The 12,864-nt window shown below is 40.6% G+C and overlaps 1 protein-coding gene across 10 annotated transcripts in view; it reads right to left on the bottom strand.

Annotated features, from left to right (window-relative positions):
- LOC124166112 (semaphorin-1A-like) overlaps positions 1–12,864 on the bottom strand; it is a 915,056-nt gene that overhangs the window by 684,278 nt on the left and 217,914 nt on the right. The window lies entirely within an intron of this gene.

Below are 12,864 nucleotides of genomic sequence, written 5' to 3'. Positions count from 1 at the left end.
CAATAACTCCCGACGGACGGAAGGAGGAGAGACCAAGAGGCACACGTACGATAGGAGCAAGTCGAACGACAGCGGGAAAATGCATAAATGATGACTACTTCAGGGAAATATCACATGCCATTCGGAGGGAGAGCCAGACGTGAGTTTTATTGAGATAAGCTCATGCTGCGAGTCACGACCGAGCGCGAGGGCACGCGGACTGGGAAAATGGCATGCAACTACTAGTGACAGCGGCCCGTGGGGAATACAAGACCTGTGCCCGAAAACCAAATACAGGCGTCTCGAGTTCACATATGCACGGATAAGTGACACATCGCGTCACATATCCACGCGCGTGTTCCACGTGACACACTTTGCAGAGTTCGTCCCTCTTAATAAAGAAGAAAATGGTTCATAAAGGAGGCAATTTTTTCGTGACTACGTAAGATTAACCTTTATTTGATGAAAACCTACAAAATAAAATTGGTACATCTCCATTGATACCATTTACATAACCGAAAGTTCTTTCTATAACGATAATAATTAACTAAAAAAAAAATTCTACTTTTGTTTCTCTTTCCAGAACATAGAATGTTTTTATTACTTCCATTGGCACACGTGGCTAAATAGTTGCAGGTACTCCATAAAGGACGTTCGAATAAATATTAAAAAAGACTTCTATTTAATATCCGCCGTAATGAGAGCGTACAATTATGCTTTTGCTATAGATGCATTCTATGTAACAGAGACAAAATACGAAAGAAAACTATTTGCATAGTGCTTTTCTCGATAAATATATATCTACATTTTTTAACACGATATTTACTTTAGCCTAAGGGATCAGTCTGTTTTAGTAGAAGAGGAATTCCCGACTCTTTGTGATCTAATTATAAAATATGAAAACTATTAATAACGTACAGCAGAAAAATAATTAATGACATGCATAATTACTGCAGAATTTAATGCATACACAACTATTTTACCAGCCAGAAATAAAATAGGTGACAACAATAGATAACAACAACATCCCTTGGGCACTAACTGTTCCATTATCGAACGAGCGTACATCGTAGCTATCTGGAGCTATTGTTTGCGCTTGAAGGGAGTTGAAATGCAAAAACTACCATTCCATCTCTGGAGAATTATTTGAAATGAAGCGATGAGATGCTACGTGACCGATAAAATAATCTTCTTAGTCATTTCCTTTACCAAAAAATAATATTTTGCCATGAAATATTGCACACATTGAAAACTATGAGAGATTTTTATCTCTCTGCTGGTAATCCTTATCACATTTTTCAAATGTATACTTCCATTTAATTCTTTTGGATTTTTTTTTTCTTTTTCATATTGTCATTTTTGTTCTTCTCATTTCGTCATGATGATTCTGCTAGGGATAATTAAAATATCCTATATTTAACAGAGAAGAAAAACACAAAGGAAAATCATGGAGATTTGAGAAAACTATTTGCTCAGTACTTTTCTCGTTAAACGTATTTCTTCATTTATGCTTTATCCCTTCATGCAAGGGAATACCAGAGTTCGGTGTAAGGCAATGCAATACATCACAAGAGCAAACAAATCAAAACACTTGATTTGACAACATTTGCAGAAAGCCATCTGAACATTCATGAAAAACGGACGAGTTGCGGGATGCATCTAAAAAAGAAGAGCCAGCCGATTGGGTCAATAACCCCCGCTCTGATTTGTCTTATGCCCGCGCGGCCAGCCGTGCTTCCGGGCGAGAATGTCCTAGCCTCACAGGTCACGGGAACTCTCTCACACGTTCCCTTGAACCCCCGATGCAGGAGAAAATTTCGCCAGTAGTCATCGGAAAAAAGCCTCATAAAGTCGAGCTATAATAATTCCTTTTGGAATTGCCGTCAAACTATTAGAAGGGCTGAATGTATGACAAATTTTTAGCAACAACGATTGTCGAGACATGGTTAGTTGACAGGCTAATATTGGAAGCAGTTTACTAGATTAGGTCATTTGCGCCTTAGGGAAGGAAGGCTTGAGAGAAACTTTAAGTGGGGATTAGCCTGACCTTAACGGAAGGCGACAAAGGGGCCACGGCTCAACGTCACGTCTAACGCATTTACGGAGCGCTGATCTTATTGGGCCCACCACAAAACACTTAATATACACCTAGAATTTTATTTTAAATAACCATTCCATCGTCAAAATTTGAGCCAGGGCGAAAGAGAGGAAGAATAATACTCTAACCCTAAATCCATACTCAGGACTTTGAATATATATAATAATTTTCACAAATGTATTACTCAATGAAAAAGCTTTATTAATATCCTTTATTAATATCCTTTATTAATAATTAAATAAAATGATTTTGCTCGTGAAGTCGCCGAGAATTATTAATGGAGGGTATACCTGGTAAACTTATGAGAACGTGGGTAATCCGGTGGCCATATTATTTGTAGAATCTCAAATTTAGTTCGAACCCCCCAAAAAAGCTCAGTAGCTATTCTTCTTGGTACCCAACGAGAAAGTAACAAAGACGGAGAATATCAAGGATCGTGACTCTCTCTACCATAACTGAGGATATGCTTTGAAAATTAAGGTCATATCATGGTACTCCCAATAAAAAATTGATTCCTGTAACAACTTCAATACCTTAGGCCCTTCAACCCTATCTTTCACACTTGCATGCTGTCGTTAGTCAAACCCATTCCTCCGTCTCTTCGTTTTCACAATAAAATAACCGTCAACACTGGGGAACGCGAAAGAAGAAACTTCAAACGCACGCAGGTCGGCTAAGGCACGCAGCTTTCCGCTTCGTGGAGCGTTCCCATGGACGCTATCACGCAAAACAAAAGAGCTGCGACCGATTTAGTTTTTTCCTCCTAAATACCTCCCGGAAGAGCTCCATTCACCTTTCCTCAACAGACATGCCGGCAGCACTCTTTTCCTTGATTGTCGTTAACATGGATAAGCGTTTAGGATGGGATTAATGGTCGGACTCAATTATATCGTCCGAATAAAAAAAACAGATCTTCAATATCAGCATTGATAACAGAAGGGAAATACCAATATTATTCTAAAGAAAGAACAAAACATTCTGCAAGGAAAATGCGCCCTTTTAATTCGAGTAATATTCACGAGCGAAATAATGGAAATGGTATACCAGGAATGCTGACACCCCAAATATTAACATTCAAACCGTATTAATAGCAACCATACAACCTCCCGGAAAAAAATGCAACCCATGACAAAGTTTTTATGCACTTCTGCCCATTTCAAATAAATACGTAGATAAGCTGAAAAGCCTGAGGCATTAATTTATAAGCCGTTATTATGAATTAAATTCTTCGCTATGAACACATATTGGAGAAAATTTTAACAACAGGTCTTGAATGGTGAAAAAGAAAATTTTTGCCACAAGATAAGGTCTTTAATTAAAAAAAAAGAAATAAAAAATGAGTAGTGATAGAAACTTAATCTACAAGGGCATATTATTTTTTTTCGAGATAATATTTTCGTTTAAAAGCAAACCTAATTTGCCCGTCACTTTCCACTCCAAAACATAATGAATGAAACATAAACGTACTGAGTGACACCTAGCATTTAGTAAAACCCGTTATCGTTCGCTGGAAAAACGAAGGCCTGTACCTAAATAAAATCCCGGCAAGATATCTCCCTTAATTTATCGGTTTCGTCAGACATAATCGAGATTCATGAATAGTACCATGTAAACCGGCGGCATACTTTAATAATAATTCGTTCGGAGCATTCCCTCTGGGAGTAGGTACCCTTTACTTTTGCAGCTTGTGACCACGTCCCGTTCTCAGCGGTTTTCGGAAACACAGCAGCCAAACATCCTCCCCCAATTCCCATTGTTTTCGTCGTCGCCAAGACACTCCTGCCTCTCATCGTCTCATCTTCCCTCTTATGCCCACCCCGTCCTCCCTCACCTCCACCCGCTATTGTTCCAGAAAGTGCGAAGATCTGCGCAGGAATCCACTCCCTGTCTTTCCCCCCACCTCCTCATACCCCGCCTTCGTCTCGCTAGGGAAATTTTACTGGGAAGATGGGCGATTAGGCGCCGCTGGTACTCGCGAAGGAGAGTGGGGGTAGGGGAAAGACAGGAGAAGAAGAATATGGGCTTCGAGGGTGGGCTACGGGTTGGGGAGGGGGTGATTCTACGTGCTTTGAGTGTGGGGCAACTATAATTTGTGGACCTGAGAGCGATGGCAAGAGTCCTAAGGAAGATTTGTGTGACTGGAATGTCAAGCATCCAACAAAATAATGGTGACGACAACAAAATATTCATACGTAAATTCTGAAATCATGGAACCAGAATAACCAGCGATGAAAGGAGGAAGATATAAAAGTGGTAGAATATATATAGCGGTAGAATACCCCATGCAAAGAGAGGTTCACAAATAGAGGTATCTAGTGACTGCAGGAAATTTAAACACAGGAGAAAGAAAACAATTCATTGGCGCTTACATCTTTAGTATGCTCCTCCATGGTAGTGAGACATGGACAATGATAGCAACAGATAAATAAAATATGCAGGCTCTTGAAATGTGTTGCTATAGAAGAATGATGAAGAAGAGATAAGGATGGGCTGCAATGAATTACAAAGGAAAGGTTATAATGAGAAGAGGAGAAATAATGAGAAGTTAAAGTGATAGGAGGGTAGTGTAGAAGTATGTCATGCCAATCTTCGGATTGTGGATTTATTATATTGATGATGTGCAAAAATGTAGCAAAGCTTCTTTGCAAGAAGAAGTTTAAACGCAAAAAAGCGACAAAAATTCTACAAACTTCACCAAAAATGTGGGAAAAATCAGTCAGCGAGAATATTGAGCAATAGCAGACACTCAAACTTTCCGCTCCAAAGACGTCGAGAGTAAATTTCAAGGAAAAAATATATATGAAGAAAAAAATACATACGTCATCAACATTGACAACGCCAACAAAATCAAGTTCATACCGAATAAGGTCATCGATGAATTTAGTTGACGGGGCGGGACGTTCAATTCACCGCTTATGCGCCATGCTTCACTTTAACTCGCTAATTCAAATCGCGGGCATTAGTTAAAGGGGCTGGACCTTTTTACTCTTGGCCTCAAATCGACTGCCTTAATGCGGCAATCAGTCATGATAAAAGAGCGGCGAAGGAAGCGATTAAGTGAGTCGCCTGTATTTTTACGACCTCGTCCACACGCGGAGAAGACAAACGCGATCGACATCTCTGCAGGGACTCCAGGAATAAACGGTCAACTTTCACTGCCTCCGCCCTTATTGAAGGAGAGAACATGTTACAGTATCCAATTAAACCGCATTTCCCCGCGAAATAGCAGAAATCGTAATTTTCCCCGCAGGATTGAGAAATGAAGGCGGAATAGCCACGAAACCACACCGCAAAACTCCGACCACTCCTCCGCAGTCGAGGGTCGGGGAAGATGGAAAGAGAACATACATTTCGCCAGCCCAAGGTCGAGAATCGCGTAGTCATAAAATACGGATTGAAGTCGGGAGGGCCATACAACCATTAAGTGGAACCTTGATATTTTTTCTTCAGAAAAAAATACGCGAACGCGTACTACCAAGTTGCTCTCTGCTATTCGACGTGCTTCTGTGAGATGGAAACGACTCGGCCTGGCAAACGATGATGTGGAGTCGAGATCACTTGAGGATGCCGCTGTTCCGTCGAGGTAAGTACGCCAGTCCCAATTATGGATCAGAAGAGGGCGACAAAAGAAGCGAGGTTCGACCCATAAACAAAGTTCTTGACGATGTAAACAGGGATGGAGTTGGTCTAGTAGTCAGCAGTGAACCTCTTAACCTATATTACTCTCAATCACAAACGCCACAAATATTTTCAAAGTCTGAGCGTATTCCCCGTTTACAGAGTAGTAGTTTGAAAAACAGTGCAGGTCATCCTTTTTATAACTTATAAAATTAGCAGATTAAAAATAGCAGATTCTGAGCCTAGTTGCAGAATTAAAGTTAAAAATAAATACAATCACTCAGACACTATTTATAGAAGTCTGTGAGCTGTTTATGTAAGCATTTTCTCCTCCATATTGTTACAGTTGCATTGATTCTGTTCAGTTGTAGCGATCGCTATCTTTTTGTCCCTATTGTTTTCGATATAAACCTCATTCATGTACCACCAAATTGTTATGTGCCTATCTTTTAGTTCAATCGTGGCTAAGACGATATTAAACTTTGCCGCGCAAATAATGTGCTAGATGTCTCAGGTCTTTCAACGGTATGATCTGCCATTATTACTAGTCAACAGAACTGCCATTAGTGTGTCCTATAATGCATTTATGCTATTTTAAGAGAGGAAGTCATTTCCTGATTATGATTTTTCCTAACTCTAAGAAAGGTGGAAGGGCCACCGAAACTTAAAAATACGTGTGAGTCTTTTCTATTGCGTCTTTCATGCCGTGTATTACCAACCTGGGTTATATTTGTGACAAATACCTCATCGAGGAATATGAAAATGTATAAATTATATTATTTTTTAAATAAAAGAGTGAAATGTTTTATACTAATTGTTTTAGCTTTCATGGTGCCGCCTGTATACCGAGATTAATAACCGTCCGTACCGTACTAGTATAGAGAAATATTCTTTGGAAACAACATGCACGGCTACCATACTGTTGTCAGCCTCCCCCTTGTCGGCATTGCAGACGGAGAGGAAAGAGGAGTTGCTAAGGAGCGTCGGACGGGAATAAAAGGGTGGCAACGAGGGTAGAGTAACTTCGTTAACTAAGTAAAACTAACAAACCACCGACACCCTCCTCAAGTGGTCTTTTCCCCCAATCTTCTTACTGCAATAACGCACCCAGCTCACGCATCGAAGGCACACCGAGGAGGGTTAAAAGAAGGAAGACATATATAGAGAGAGAGAGAATGCTAGCAGACATATAGAGAGAGGAGTTGGAGGGAGGCATATAATTTGCGCACATGGCGAGAAAGGGGTTGATCCGCGGAGGGGATACGGGAAACCACCCCCTGCCCTACGCACACGCAAAACATCGGCGGCGCATTACAAGGGGGATGGAAGAGGAGTGCGTACGTATAACGAGATTATTTTTCCACCCCTTTATGCACTGCTACCGTGAGTTTCACCCCCGAATTCATCCCCCCTTTTATGTTTGGGCCGCCATTCCGAAAATCCGCAGCGGCTGAACGCACGCACAAAGCAGGGTGCAGCGGGCCCGTTAGTCCTTCCGCCCACAGCCACGGGACGGCGCTGCGCACATTTTTAAAGAGGCAAACGCAATTGTCCCTCCGTGCGTTCTCGCATGCGTGATGTGCGTCAGACGCAGGGACGGATTGCGGTGGGGAAAGAGCGGGTCCTCGACTAAATCCACTCCGGAATGAAATCCACCACTCGGAAACGTACGCGTTATTAAGTTCAAGCTTCGTTTTCACCCGCTGACTCCCCTTGGAGTTGGTGCAGGTTTCCATGTCCAAGAGGGAACTACTTAGCGTCACAATAAAAGGAAAAGTAAAAACATTTTCAATATGAATCACCCGGTGCAGAATACCCAGATACAAGAAATTTATTTTGGCTGCTTACAATTAATTGGGTTCTCCATTTTTTCGGCTTCTTCATTCAACAATATTCATTCGAAATAACAAAACTCAATTAGGATTCACGATGTGATTATTCTACAATCCGTCAATCAGAGAAAAAAATAATTCTGCATCCTAATCACGACAGGAGAGATTGCCATCCACCGCGTATTGAGTGGGTTAGGAAAAGACGCCACTCGCGTTTCTGACTATGCATCCGTCAGAATGATACGAGTAATTAAGTTATATTTAGGAGTGTGAACCGAAATTTATATTTTTATGGTCTATTAAATTCATAACTTTTTGATTATATTACTTATAATTGCACTCACAATTAAAATATTAAGAATGAATGGATCAACCTACACCCATCCCCATCTTGCGGAAATTTTGGAACCATGAATACAATGTTCTCCATTTGTCAACATTCATGAAGCTGATACGGGAAGAACTGGGGCCTCCTATAAGTATGTAGTCTCCTTGGTTTTTGACTCGATCATTCACACCCAACACACAGGAGGGTGTACACAAAGCAGTGCGCGCACTGCGGCCGTTCGAAACTCAAACAAACACGCCAAGAGCAGGAGTGCAGGGAGGAGAAGTGCGCGGCATCGCATGCTCGCCGAGAGCGACACGAAGAAGACTCGAACGTTTTGAAGTGCTTCTCGCTGGAATCGCGGAAACGACGGGAGAGAGAGAGATGAGAAGAGAGGTAGGGAGGGAAGCATATACTCCACATACGAGAAAGAGAGATAGCAAACGGGGGTGGTTTTAAAAAGCCCCTCAAGTGTACGAAGGGGCGGCCTTGGCCCGGTAACGGCGCGCCACCGAGGAATTACTAAAAAAAAGGAGCAAGAAGAGAGGCCTCAAAACATTATATGTAGTACCACCACAGAGACAGCGTGAATACATACTAACCAAACGAGGGCTATTTAGGGGGAGAGATGGTAGTGCGAGCAATTTTTACGAACAATATCGCGAAATCCAATTTGTAGCTCGGTGTAAGTCCTCAAGGAGATGAGGAAGAAAGGAATGGAGTGTGCAATATTCTCACTCCCTCTCAAGCGGAGAGGAAAATATGACCTAGAACAAGAATGAGAGGAGTGTGAGGATAAAAATGGACAAAAATGAGGCGAACGGGTGTGCTGAGTTAATGGAGAGTTAAATCATTATCTCGAGAGTCAAGGGCTTCCAGCGGTCATGCCCTTAAAAGGATTAACTCGGCGTCATTCTCCAAGAAATTAGCGGTTAGGCTAGGAGTGGAAACTCCGGATAATTTCGGTGTGCAAATAGTGTAAGGCAATGTTTGACTTCCGCCTAGAAATAAAGGATGGCGACCGGGGCTTAAAGGAATTAGTAAAGGAGAGAGTACAATGGAGATATAGAGTCAAAAGCAGTCTTGAGAGTCAATGGATTACGTACTAGCGTTTACAGGAGAGGGACGCACAAGGCTGAGGCTTATAAATTATTTCATCCACACTGATTACTACGAATGACGACGAGAGAATTTTGTTGATCTCGCAAATTTCCTAACATACACAGATATAAAGAGATTTAAACGAAAATTCATTCTTTTATCCGTCGGCAAACAGTACTAATCACCTGGCAGTTAGAATTCATTAATTACCAAGAGGTAAGTGCATAAAAAAGGAATTATAAACCGCCGAGTTTTGTAGAGTAAAACATCACTTTCTGTGTCAACCCTTTCTGATAATACACAGGTGTGTTGATTAACAAAACTTCTTGAGTACAAAAGCAATGGCACGAAATCTTCATATCATCAATGAAAAAATTCTTAAGCTATTTCCCGAGTGACTGAATGCGTTACACACCCATTATTAATTTAACATAAACATAAGTGTATTCCTTTGCATTCATTTTCACAAAAAAATACAACGAGAACTAAAACGGCACCTACTCCACTCAGGATATTTAGGCTGATACGAAAGAAAATATGAACATGAATCACACTTTTTGCGGATAATGGGTATAATGACTCAAACACGTATATGAAATCCCAACAAAAGGCACTGTTAGGCAGAGCTAATCCCGCCGCAGAAACACAAAAAAATAATTTCCTCATCAACAAAACAGGCGAGCGTGAGCGGAGAAAATTCGATGGATCTTATTTCTGGCCTTGGGAAGTAAGTGGGTGACGGCAACTTTGCCCTCGACGCGACTGCGTCCGATATAGAGCGGGGATAAAAAGGAAGGCAGAGTGGAGGTAAGGTCAAGGGGGTGATGGAAGAAGGGGAATGTGGTGGGGGAAGAATGGGAGGGGCCCGTTGACGATTTAAGAGCGGTGTGATTTCTTATTCTTTTTCGGGCTGCACGCGGAAATGGGTGTGGTTGCCATGGGAGTGGAAAACGATTGGGGGGAAATAAAAAGTGGAAAAACTGTGGGGGAGGAATAAATGAAGGCTCAAATCTTACAAGGGAAAGAACACGAAAATTCGTCCACCTTCCTTACATTTACATGAAAGGGGATACCCTGATGATGACGGCAAAACATTTTCGAGGAAGCATTAGAACTTGCTTGGAAAAGTTATCGAGCATTTAAGTCTTATTCGCATAATTCTTATCACTGGATATTATAGCCCAGAAATGAAAATTTATACTGAACAAATAATATAAAATTAATTTATTTAAATGCATGATAAATGGATTTATTTGAGTACTTTTGGTGGTGTTTATGATAGGCTAAGTAGAAAGAAACTTTAGCCCATCTTCAATGATATTCCATTTCAATAATTTATAAAGAAATAAAAGGATGCATCAATATTAATAATGATCGCATCGTACACAAAAAATAAGTGAAAATAAGAATAAACTCAGTCATGGGCGTACCCAGCGGGGGGAGGGGGACAACTCCCCCCCCTAGAAGCGAACAAATTTTCCTTTTCAAATGATATTAGTATAATGCATGGAACTTAAATAAAAATCATTATTTTTAAAGCAAATAATTAAAAAACTAATTAATAGCTGTCATAATTTCCTTAAAATGTAGGTTTCATTAACCTTTTCTGTGCAACATAGTTACAACTTGAGCGACCACAGCTAGTTTTGCCCCCACCTAGCTTTGATTGTGGGTACGCCCATGAACTCAGTCGTTCATAAAAAGATAAACACTACGCAGACTACATATAACCTACAGTAAAGTGAAACAAAGCATCAGTTATCAGTTACAATATCCTCTGATGACAGAACAGAACTGATATACGAATAAAAATGAGACAAGATCAGGCATGAGCTATTTTTATTGTATACCTGAATCCGGCGCCCAAAAAATTATAGAGAATGCAGGGATTAGATACCATAGTAAGATAGGAAAGAATACAATGGCATTGAACGCACCATGAATTTGGGTGTGGCTGAAGAGACGGCCATGGGTTTTACGCGAAAACGCCTGTGTTGTGGGGGAGGGAACCTAAAGGGCGTTTTTTCCTTTATTTTCGCGGAGTGCGTCACACGTTGACTTTCTGACGAGTCTCGGGGGAGCTATTCTCTTATACCGCCAAGGTCACAGCGAGGGTAGTTGGGGCCTCCTCTTCTGATTGTCACGGGCCCCAAATGCATACAATCGCAGCTATCCAGCGATGATTATAAAATTTATTTCATGAACCGTGTGAAAGTATCATGTTCAAATCATAATTCCATTTCGACTTCGTTAGTTTCCTTAAAACTTAAATTTTAACAAAGTGATAATTTAAATCAGAACTCAACCTACAGAATTTTTTTCCGAAAAGCTAAATAATAAATCATGAAAGTAATATTTTATCGTAAATGCCCGCAAAAAGTGGAGCTGCAAGAATAAATAAAGAAACGCAGAAAATTTATCAGCAATTAAGTATTAAATAAAGCTCTGCCACTTTTAGAGCGTCTGCGGATTTAATATTCAAGACTTTAAACCTTTCCGAGGACATTTAAAATGGCTCACTGAAGAATAAGTAGCAATGGAATAAAACAAAGATTCCATAACGAAATATAAGGTAGGTACATGCATTCTGATTCCCAAAAACAGACACGTCGCTGATGAAATAATATACGACGCAAAATATCTCTCGTACTCTTAAAAAATAATGAAAAGATCACACCAGCCGCCTTAATTTATTGGGGATTTTAAATCGTTTATCAGCAGCTGAATGCTCGTATACTGGCCAGCTAAGACAAAAAAATGGTGTTGGCCATGAGGTATAGGCCGTAAATGGATCGCGAGTTTGCCGTAAATTGCTTCTTTCCTTACAGTCCAGCAAGATACTCCAAAGAAACGACGCCTACGGGGTCATTACTTGAAAATGAAATAGGATAACTGCATTTACGCTCAAACAACATGAAGATTGAGGGTAGGTAAAGGGAATATGTTGCTTATTGTGCTAACTCAGGGCTGCGTGTCAGTTTCGATTCGAAGAAGAAATCTTACTCCTGGATTCAAAGGAAGAGGGAAGTGGTTACGTATGGAAGTACCCAAGGCAGCATGGCACACACTCGGCAATAGCACTTTCCAGCTATCTTCTTTTTCTTCCCCGAAAGACCTCTCTAGTTTACCGCTATGCTGCGTCGTTTGTCTTTCCACCCCCTTCTCGAAAAGAGAAATGGCAATGCACGCCCTTTATTTCACCCCCTCCATAGCATTTTCACCCCTTCTACTCCCTCAATAAAAAAATACTTCCCCCATGTGAGAGTGTTTTTTTTCCAACCTTACTCCTTTTCATCCCTCTCTCTCTCTCTCTCTCTCTCTCACGGAAAAGAGCGAGGTTCTGGTCACGTACGCCAGAGGTCTCACCCGCTCGGAAAAATAAAGTCTGCCACCCTTAGTTTCCGTCCACAAGGCAGGCTCTCCCAATTACCCTTTACCGAACACTTCATTTTTTTTCCTCGTTTTTTTCTTTGTTTTCCCTACTACCGGGAACCTCCTTATCACAACTTGGAACTATTCTACCTTTCCACGCAACAAAGCACGGTTGGAAATAATTCCACAATTTGATACAAGATAGTACGAAAAAGCAGCTTACTACTTAACTGATGTATTAAACAAAACCACAAATTAATACATTATAAATTACCAAAATATTTCACACATTTGCTAATCACCTGCATACTAGAGAATTATTTCATACGTCACCAGCATAAAACTGCAAATATTGGGCTAAGTACTATTTTTGTGTAAGTAATAATTTTAATGAGACTAAAGACATCGATGAAGATAATTTTTCTTTTGCTGTTCATGTGTAAACCTTCCGGGGGATTAAATGTATTCCAGAACTTGAAAACAAGTGTATTTATCATTTTATCGTAATAAAGAAGATAAAATAATGATGAGTACTA

This window comes from Ischnura elegans, chromosome 9, assembly GCF_921293095.1.
Source record: "Ischnura elegans chromosome 9, ioIscEleg1.1, whole genome shotgun sequence".
NCBI classification, from domain to species: Eukaryota; Metazoa; Arthropoda; class Insecta; order Odonata; family Coenagrionidae; genus Ischnura; species Ischnura elegans.
Note: the sequence above shows the minus strand (reverse complement) of the source record. Positions and strands in the feature narration are given on the sequence as shown.